This window comes from Scardinius erythrophthalmus (genome assembly GCF_964197995.2).
Source record: "Scardinius erythrophthalmus genome assembly, chromosome: 15".
NCBI lineage: Eukaryota > Metazoa > Chordata > Actinopteri > Cypriniformes > Leuciscidae > Scardinius > Scardinius erythrophthalmus.
This window is the reverse complement of record NC_138235.1, coordinates 29,808,034-29,818,613: the sequence shown is the minus strand read 5'-3', so window position 1 is coordinate 29,818,613 and position 10,580 is coordinate 29,808,034.

Below are 10,580 nucleotides of genomic sequence, written 5' to 3'. Positions count from 1 at the left end.
ATATTTGTGGTATTAGGCCACAAATTCTGGCAGTTGATCTTAATTTATACTGAACCCAGGATATATATTTCATTTAATGAAGCATATGCCTCTGGTCAATTCAGACTATCATAAAGCTTGAAACTGTGCACCTTACTGATCCCACTGACACACTCCATGTGTTCCCTTCTTTGCAAAGTGAGTGCAGAAACCCTGTGTGTTTTGTCTTAACATTTTCACTATGTGCAAATACACCTGCGGCTGGCACATTAAAGACCTCACATCTTTACAATGCTCTAATTGGACCTTACGTTCGTAAAACACAGTGAAAATGAATTACTTACACGCTCATGCCTTTGGCGTTGCTCTGGCCCTCGGTTGTTTCTAATTACTTGTGCGTTACTTTGAAATGATTCGTCTCTCTTCATATTCTAGACTCCTCTGGTGTTCCAGTGAACCTTCCTACATGAGTTTCCGTGGCCGGAACAGGCACGGTTTGCCGTGATCGCCCCCTGGAGAAGACCCTACCTCCTGCAAACTCTTTTCCTAATACTGAAGACCACACGACACGCACCATAAACACTCGTTACACCATCCGTCATACACAAAAAACACACACGCTCTCTCGCACATATTCTGTACAGGACCTCAGGGAGACACGCATTCATCATCATCCGCAACAAGCCGGAGATAAGCCTCTGCTAATACACACTAGCCGATGACTAGTCGATGTTTATGAAGCGAAACGACAGAACTTCCCGTTTTCACCTTGACAATTAAATTAGCCGAACGAGGAATAGGAGGAGGAGGAGGGGGTGAAAGATGGATGATATCATCTGCCTCCCTCTCTCTCTTTTTACAGTTATGTCTTACTTTGGCTTTACATTAAGAGAAAATTCATATAACAGCTGTGCCTGCTTTAGCGAGAACTTGGTGGAGTGGACTTTTCAGAGATAGCATTACCAGCTCTCTTTATTTTATGTGTCAGCAGAAGAAAAGCAGCATATCTTAACAAGCAAGGATGGAATCGATTAGACCTCGGGTCCGTCTCCTCCTTGCTCGCTCTCTCTCTCTCTCTCTCTCTCTCTCTCTCTCTCTCTCTCTCTCTCTCTCTCTCTCTCTCTCTCTCTCTATGTTTCTTCGCGTTTCTCCCCTTTCCCACAACAATAATGTCAATTTTCACTTTCCTCTTCTGATCTTTTTATGCAATATTCCTCATGACTCCTTGCTGACAGCACACATCCCCCTCAGACGGACGTGTGTGTTTTGGTTTGTCACAGGTTTATTTGAAGAGCCTTTGCAGGGTTCTCAAGTCAGTTTGAAAGTATATGTGTATTGTGGGGAGCTGTTATCTCACTAATTTGGTTTAATTTGATAACCGTTTGGCAGATTTGTCCTAGCTTAGTTGGACCAGCTGTGCCTGCCCTGTATATTTTGGTTGAATCGCAGGAAATGCACACCAGGTTTTTGCATGCCGCCTTGCCTGAGACTACCAACGTCTACAAAGTGTAGGCCCTACACTACAAAAAATTATTTCTTAATAATTTAAGAAGAAATTTACTTGAAAGCTAAATTGTTTATGATATGACTTGTTTTAAGGAGGTATTTTGCATTACCCTTTGCCAAATAGTTTGTTTTAAGGATGAATAAGCTCCACGCATCACTTGGCCACTACTGTTATATATACCTATATGAGGAATGAGGAAGGATATTTTATATATTTATTTATTTATTTATTTATTACTTCATTTAATTGAGGAATGAAGAAGTATATATATTGCTATATATATATATACTGTATATCCTTCCTCATATACATATTTACATGTACACATATATACATTACACACACACACACATATATACATTATATATATATATATATATATATATATATATATATATATATATATACTGTATATATGAAGAGTTCAGATGCAAAAACCTCTAAATGCCATGTGAAATTTTCTTCTAGAATGATAATTTTTATCAAGCTTGTATATTTAAGTTAAATAATTTCACTTAAATGGCAATTAATAGGTAATTTTCATTGCCATTTAAGTGAAATTACTGAACTTAAATATACAAGCGAGCTTCATAAAAATGATCATTCTAGGAGGAAATTTCAGATGGCATTTAGAGGTTTTTGCATCTGAACTCTTCATATATATATATATACATGTATATATGTGTGTGTGTGTGTGTGTGTGTGTGTGTGTGTAATGTATATATGTGTATATGTAAATATGTATATGAGGAAGGATATATATATATATATATATATATATATATATATATATATATACTTCCTCATTCCTCAATTAAATGAAGTAATTATATATATCACCCATAAATTACTTAAAGAGTAGCCTACTAATATAGTCATTGGCTATGTAATCCAGATATACTCGTAACAAATTTACTGTTATTATTCACTTTAATTTATTTCTGAGGTCTGAAGCACATGTCCAGACATTATATTTTTATCTAAATGAATGTTAAGTAAGACAGTTTGAGATAAAAAAATAAAAATTGAATCTGTAGCGCAGTCAGAGACAGGGAGTGGAGTGAGTAAGAAAGAGAAACAGGGAGGAACGAGAGCGACTCGAGCATCTGTTTTTCGTTACGGTCCACCTCACTCAAGTTTTCAACATTGAGCTTCAAATCATCTGTTTCCTTCTGCTTCTCTCGGTGAGACTGGTCAACTGAAAGAAATGAGGACATTGAGTCTCCAACTGTATTTAATAAATGATGGAGAACGGTAGAGTGAAAAATTGGAGACATTTTTTTGTTGTTGACTAATTTATAACGGGTTTCGTTTATAAACACTAAGTCAAACTAAGTTATTCGCGTTTTTCTCTTTTTCATAAAGAAATTCCAATCTCTATTGGGATTCTGTGACCTGATAAATACGTATGTGTGTGAGTGTGTGTGGTCTGAGATAGTGATTGGTTCTGTCATTCTGTGTAGGAAGTTGACTCGCCCCCGTTTCCTCTTGTCCTGTCATTCTCGATTTTGGCCACACAACACCTCTTCAGAATGAACACTACTTAAGAACTTTTACACACATATCTGGTGAGAATCAGCACACAGCAGAAATAATATTTTTTTATGGACAACTGAAAAACAGTTGGTGGTAATCTGATGCAGGATCAGACAGGAAAATATAAATAAGGAGAGCAGAGATATTTGCAACACGTTTTGGATTTTGCTCTTTTATTCAGAAAATGTTCAGCGTACAGCTCTGTTAAATTTCCTCAAAAATCTAACTCAATAAAATGTATTAAATTCAGGTACAGTAAAACTAGAATCAATCGAAAGCTGATGTAGGCTAATGGTGATTATAATGGAAATAATTTGTATTAATTTGCATAACATTTTATTTCGTATTAAATAATGTTAGTTTGTACACAGGACATATTCAAACAATATTTATTTTAATATCAATGACTTTAATAGTCAGACTAGGATATGAAGTTGTTTATCAGGCCAAATGTTAATGTACATTTTGAAAGATTGATTTGATTTGAATAATACTTTACAAAACTGAAACTGAAATAGTCTGTTATTCTGGGATTTTCGAAGATTGAATCATATCTTGTATGTCCACTGAGTTTATTGAATAAAGTTTTGACATTTATTGAGCATTACAGTTATCCTTCTCTCCCCTGCTTCAGCAAAATATGCTTCAAATACTTCAAAGAAACCATGCTGAACAAAGTTCAGACATCTGATTTAACAAGCATCCAGCATCTGAGGAGGAAGGTCTCATTACAAGCAAATTCTTACTCTGCCACTAGAGCTGCCATTTGTTTCTTTGTGCCCTTTAGGTCCTCCTGGATGACCTATGACCTCAGCTATCCACACCATTTGGTGCTGGTGTACTGGAGGTCTCAATGCTTGGACACACAGACAGAAGAATCCATATAAATAGGCTATTTATGGACATAATGAGAATTATCACAATGATAATCACAATTGTAATGCCCCAGAAGTTGTTTTTCATAGCTCGGGAGTCATGATGGAATTATCAGTTATGTTGTATCGAAGTTTCAACATTGTCTAAGATGTTTCTCTTATAATTCCTTTGAAGAAATAAAAATAGAGACAAATGCTGATGTCTCGTAGGACTGCAGACAGGATTTGAGGAATAAAAATCAAACCGATTTTTCTCATTAAAAAATTATTGCGTTTTTTAAAATGCAATTAAAAAAAACACTCCTGATTTGCTGTGCTTGTTTGTAGGGCTGGATAATTTGGCCCATGCCTATAATAATTAATAACAATAATAATAAAAATGGCTAAATAAAAATATTTAATAAAATAATGTTATTGCAATTCACTGTAAAAAAAAAAATGTATTAAAGAAATGTACTATCATATTTTTAATTTAGCAGTACAACTATAAAATTGCCTATTATTTGCGGCTGTCTTGATTTGTTTCCAAATGTTAAACCATCGAACGTTCCCTCTGAAACACGCAGCATTTAGTTCAATTTGATCATTGTGTTTTATTCTGATTAATCATAAAGCCTCAAAGTACAGTAATATTATAGAGCTATAAAAACGAACGTGGAGGTTAGATGAGAAGAATTGGATGAGAAATATTCATAGAGGGTTCATTGAGATCTTTTAGACTTTAGCAAACCTGAGCACAATTTTCTTAGCCTGAATAAGTTAGCAAAACTCAAAAAATTTGAGGTAATCAGTTACATCAATTTTTTTTAAGTTAATAAATTTACAGTTTAAGTAAGGAGAACTTGTACTCATACATTTATAAGCAATACAGCAATATAAAACATTTAACATGTATCTGTTCTCAATCTAAGCTCATGCTCCACTAGTCGCCATGGTAGCCCTACAAAAAACCAACGTAACAGAAACTCTTTTAAACCAGCATAACAAAACATTAAACACTACTAAATCTCCCACTTAACATTGACCTTGCACACAAAAATATTATATAACACTTAATTATAGTATTTCTACCAGAAAGACTCGGGAGGCAAAATAGCGTAACAAAGCATACATTTATTAACAGCCCAGCAAGCATTTATAAAGTTCTTTGGTGTAGGCCCTGTCCGTAGCTCATAATCTGCATCTGAAGACGAAGGCAGGGGCGGTATGGACAGGGACCATCCTGGTGGTGGTGGGGAGGATGGAGGTAATTGAATAGTAATTAAATAAGGTAATTAATACTGCAAGTATTAGAACACGATTGGTTAGATGTCAAGGTAATAAGTGATGTAACAATTGAGTCTTCCTGGCAGAACACTAAAGCTTTCATTTACTCTCCCTTTTGGGTGTTATGACAAAGCATGCTGGGAAATAGAAATCCCAGCCCAGTTTCAGTTAAATTTAAGTTTGTCTAAATTAAGTTCATAAAACTCAAAACAATTAAACAATTCAGTTTACTTAAAATGTGTCACTTCTGTGAACTAAAAAAAACCAAAAACTTCTAAATACTCATAAAAGTGAATTTGAACTAATTTGTTTAATTTGAGTTGGCTCTACTCAAACCTGTTAATTATTTTGAGTGTTAGGGTTTACAAGAGAATCCATTATGATATTAAAGCGATTTCATTTTCATTTCCAGCAGAGTTGGTCAAATGTGCCGATATCTGAAATTGTGTGCTCATGTGGATTTGTGCTCCCGCTATGATGAGGGTCTGAGTTTGTGTGGTTATGTTTTGGCGAGTACGGTGGCAGGTGTGTAAGAGCGAATGGCGATCTGAAGAGAAAGACGAATATACAGACACACACATAAAGGGAAGCTTTGATATATTATACTAGGGAAATCAGAGGGAGGTAAAGTCAAGCTCAGTGTTCACAAACACACACACATACTCGCTCTCCGGCTCTGATCTGATTCTGTTGGATGTTTTTAGAGCTTACACTCACTTCCTTGTAAACATACCCATGGCTCCCGTGGTGATAGCAGGCTTTGACCCGCCGCCAGAAGAGGGCCTCGCTGTCTTCACGGAGTCGGAGAACAGCAGGGCACATGCACACACAAGTGCATGCTCGCACACTCTTTCAACTTTACTTATGGCCTCAGTGTGTGCATGTGATTGCCATGGATACAGAACGGGTCCCGTAATATGTCTCTACCGCTGCTACAGATATAAAATCAAATCCCATTAAAACACCTGGAGAGGGAGAGCGAGCGAGCGAGGGAGGCTGGGAGAAATGTAAGGCACACCCTGATGATTAAGCATATGGCTGGTGCAGGGTTTGCCACGGTCCACTGAACACACAAAATCCTCACATACTCACACTATACCCAACGAGTTTATGGGAGAGAGACTTACTGACAGCTTCACTATACAGAGTGTGGGAACGGCAGACCAAATGGAGGAAAGTACACAGAGGAGGGAGGCTACGGGGAAATAAAAGCTGAAAAGGAGCAAGTCAGTTTAAAGCTATAGTTAACATTAATGTCATTCCAAACCTGTACTGTATGACTTACTTTCTTTTGTGGAAGGCGAATAGAGATGCTCTTGTCCATGCAACAAAGATTGACAGTGACCAGAGTTTGTAAAGCTCCAAAAAGAACAAAAGTCATACCATAAAAATGTCCAAAAACTATATTCCAAAATTTCCGAGGCCTTACTAAAGCTGAGGAAAAGACCAAAATTTAAGTTCTGTCATGACAACTCTCAGAGTGTTTAGCATGGAAATGGATATGGCAATGTTGATATGTTTGGTCTTGGCGGAATAGATGCTGCTACCGCAGATTAAGTACGGGACTTGATACTGCCCATACATACTTCTTGATATGCTGTATCAGCTGTATCTGCTGTGAGCAAGTAAAACATGCTGCACAAAATGCAGTATACATGCATTACCCGTAGCAGATCTATACAGATGGAACTGAATAAGGTGCAGGATTACATCAAACTACACTTCTACATCAAATGCTGACCCTGTATTTGAAGGTTGACCATGCAAGCTCATTGGCTGCTGATGCAGCAGGAACCAATCAGCTGTGCCCTATAGAAAATGATGTGATTGCAAGAAGATCAAGTTAAAGGTGCTCTAAGCAATGTCACGTGTTTTTAGGCTGAAACATGTTTTGTCACATACAGCAAACATCTCCTCAGTATCCGCTAGCTGCCTGTCCCCTGAACACACTGTAAAAAAACGCGGTCTCTGTAAACAGCCCAGGCTCCACAAACGGCAACAAAAAACAAACTGGGCCAACCTGGACCACGAAACATAACAAACAGTGTTCCAGCCAATAACTGACAAGAATGATGTGGGGGTGGAGGTTGGGGGGTTAGTGTGTGTGCACATGGTGTGGGGAGTGGAGGAGAGAGAAGCATGAAGAGGGAAGTTAGCTTAGAGGAGAGATGTCCTAGACAACGATAACGACTAACGTTAGAATTATATACTCTTGAATTTTGATATGACCGACACACGAACAAAGAGACAATGTTCCGATGAACAAATAGCAAAGAAGAGGGAAAAGGAGAAGGAACGTGCGAAGTCCCGAAATTACATCGGAAAAGCCTTTCGAAAGGTGGCGAGAACTCTGGAGGAGGGAGGGGGAGGAGATGGGATGAGAGGGAGGGAGGGTCAAGCTAGCCTCCGTTTTGTTTGACAATCCTTCGAACATCAACAAGAAGTGACGTTACCCAAGATCGCTTAGAGCACCTTTAAGGACCAATCCTGCGTCAATGAGAGTTTCTTGACAGAACTTTGCATTTATTTGCTGAGAAGACAGGTGGCATAAATGCAATCCAATGACTGGACAATAATGTAGTAACGTATTTCTAAGTCTCTTCTTAATGTTTCTAAGTTACTTAGCTGTATGTATTTGGTTCATTAGAAGGAGCTGGCTTAAGAGAGTCATTCGTTCTGGAATCAGACTTATTTGGTCATGCTGTATGTTTTTGATTCATTAATGCAAACAGACCAATAAGAGTAATTTATTCTGGAATCGAACTGGTTGTGCTGTATAGGCTATGTTTTTATTCGCTAAAAGGATTCAGCTTATTAGAGTCATTTGTTTCGGAATCTGATTACACTAGTTAACTGTCTCCTAACACATTAGCAATTTCTTGTTTTTAACTGGCATGTCTTTGAGGTGTTGAGTAGTTTTAATCGGTGACTTGTAATTTCTAATGGAGTCATTTTCACTGTAAGGTATCTGTCCTATTACTTAAGTATGGTTTTCAGGTACTCTTTACACTTCTGAGAACCCAACCCTACTTTTGTGTTAGAATGCTGTAATTCTAAATGTCATCATAAATAAAAACTCACTCTATTTTTGCCAACCGCAATAATGTAATTTAGGTCCATCTAAAGTGCGTGTCTGTTTTACACAAATTTGTAATTTCTTTTAAACCCTGGTTTGGTTTAATCTTTTATCTCTATCTTAGCATTAAATCCAATGAGTTTCAGATTATCAGATATACAAATTACATTTCACGCAGTCTCCAGTTTTCCGCAGATCCAGATGACTGAGGTGTTGATGGGTCATATTTGGCTCAGACAGGCCTTGCGTTCTCCATCTCTCTAACACTCATTTTGTCCTCCTTTCTTTCCTTCCACCCTGAACATACCCCTCCAGCGGCAGTTGCGGCTGTTAGACATATGGAGAAAATTGAAGGAATTTAAAAATAAAAGGAAAAATGTGAAATAAAACGTGTGAGTGGAACTCTCTCCTCAGGGCAGGGTAGACCTCTGTTGGCTCTCAGATCACACAAAACCTCTTTAACAACGGCAAAAGAATTGGTTTAAAGTGCAGAAGAGAAAAGTCAGACACTTGGACAAGTTTTTCGTCACATACCAATTGAATGATAAAATGCATGCACTTCTTTTAACACTTGTTCCAGTGTTGTTGTTGTTAACATACCTCATCGGTCCTTGTTCCAAAATGTGTTTTGTCTGACCCTGCTTCACTATTAAAAGTGTTTATATTTTAGATCTAGCGGGATGGTTTTCACAGGAAAATTGCGTAAAGGTCACATCAGTGAAATTTTTCATACAAAAACAGGTCATTTGTTAATAGCTTAGATATGTATAAATCAAAGCTGACGCACGTCACTTTCAAACCAAGCAACTTTCTGTTGGTCATCATGGCGAATTTGCATGACCAACTTGAACCTGAGAGAAATCTGTGTGATGGAGAACTTTTTCCACCCTCATGTGGAACTCCTGATCACGTGGATTCCCATCGGAATGATTTCGCCTGTGAAATTCGGCCGAGCAACATTATATGTGACAACACCTATGATGAAAACTTGCATAAGACATTTCTCAAAGCTAGTAAATTGAGTGAAAGCAATTAAATTGATATACTGTGTTAACACATTAAAATGGCTACAGCTGTCATCTCATCAATTCATTCACCACCACTGAAAATATCACTCACTAGTTGACCTTGCCAACTAGTTTGTTTGGTTAGATCACTAGACAACACATTAGCATTTGGCATCTTTAATGGTGAGATTAAATTTCTACATGCTATAGATAGGAGAAATGAGAAGCTAACAGCAGCTCTCACATCTACAGGTGGGTGATGCGAGTGTGAGGGGTTAGGCCATGTTCGCTCTCTCTCGGTTTTACACACCCTCTCAAACACACACACACACACACACACACACACACACACACACACACACACACACACAGGCAATCTGCGGTTTCTCAGCAGGATGCAGAGATTATTTTATCACTGCAGGATTCCGGGACATTCCTGCTGGACTTCCGAGCGTTGGTGGGATAAAAGCACAAGCGAATCCCGCAGCTCCGACTTGGATTTCACTCCCTGGGCAACACTTCTGTTTGGCCAACAGGCTGCGGGCCCCAGGCCGGTGGTAAGCGGCAGGTTTTAAAGGCCTGAGTGTATTTATAGTCGTTTCCCAACATCGCTGCTCAACTCCAGCACAAATACATTACAAATTCACACTCCCAGAACACTGAACACACACACACACACACACACACACACAAACCCCAGAATTTTTACATACAATCAGCACAGAGCGAAAAGATTAGGAGAAAAATAGCACAGTGTGTATTTGAGATTGTATGTTCCGTGGAGACAGGAAGAGAATGAGACTGAAATGGTGAGAAATTCTGCAAACCTCGATGGGCTCCTACAATAACAATATTAAAGTTTTGGGCTCTCTGATCATTCTTCATTTGCACATCAGCCCTTTTCAACCGGGTAAAGCGAGTCAGCTTCAAAGGCACGGTGCAGATGAATAGAAGCATAGAGAGAGAGACCGCTGACCCAGCAGTGTCTAACAGAACAACACTATACTTCACCTCTGACTCAATGCTATTCACTATAGTCCTGCCGTACGCTGCTCTGACCCTGATACAGGACAGTCCAATATTTATTATATATTATATTATATATAATTATAATGTATAATATACTATAGGGCTAGGGTTAGTTCACCCAAAAATGAAAATTCTGTCATACTCACCCTCGTGTCGTTCCAAACCCGTAAGACCTTCGTTCACCTTCAGAACACACATTAAGATATTTTTGATGAAATCCGAGAGCTTTCTGACCCCCAGCGTCAGAGACTGACATGTAAGATAAGAAATTGTTGATCAAAGTCATTATTTTTGTTTATTTTTTT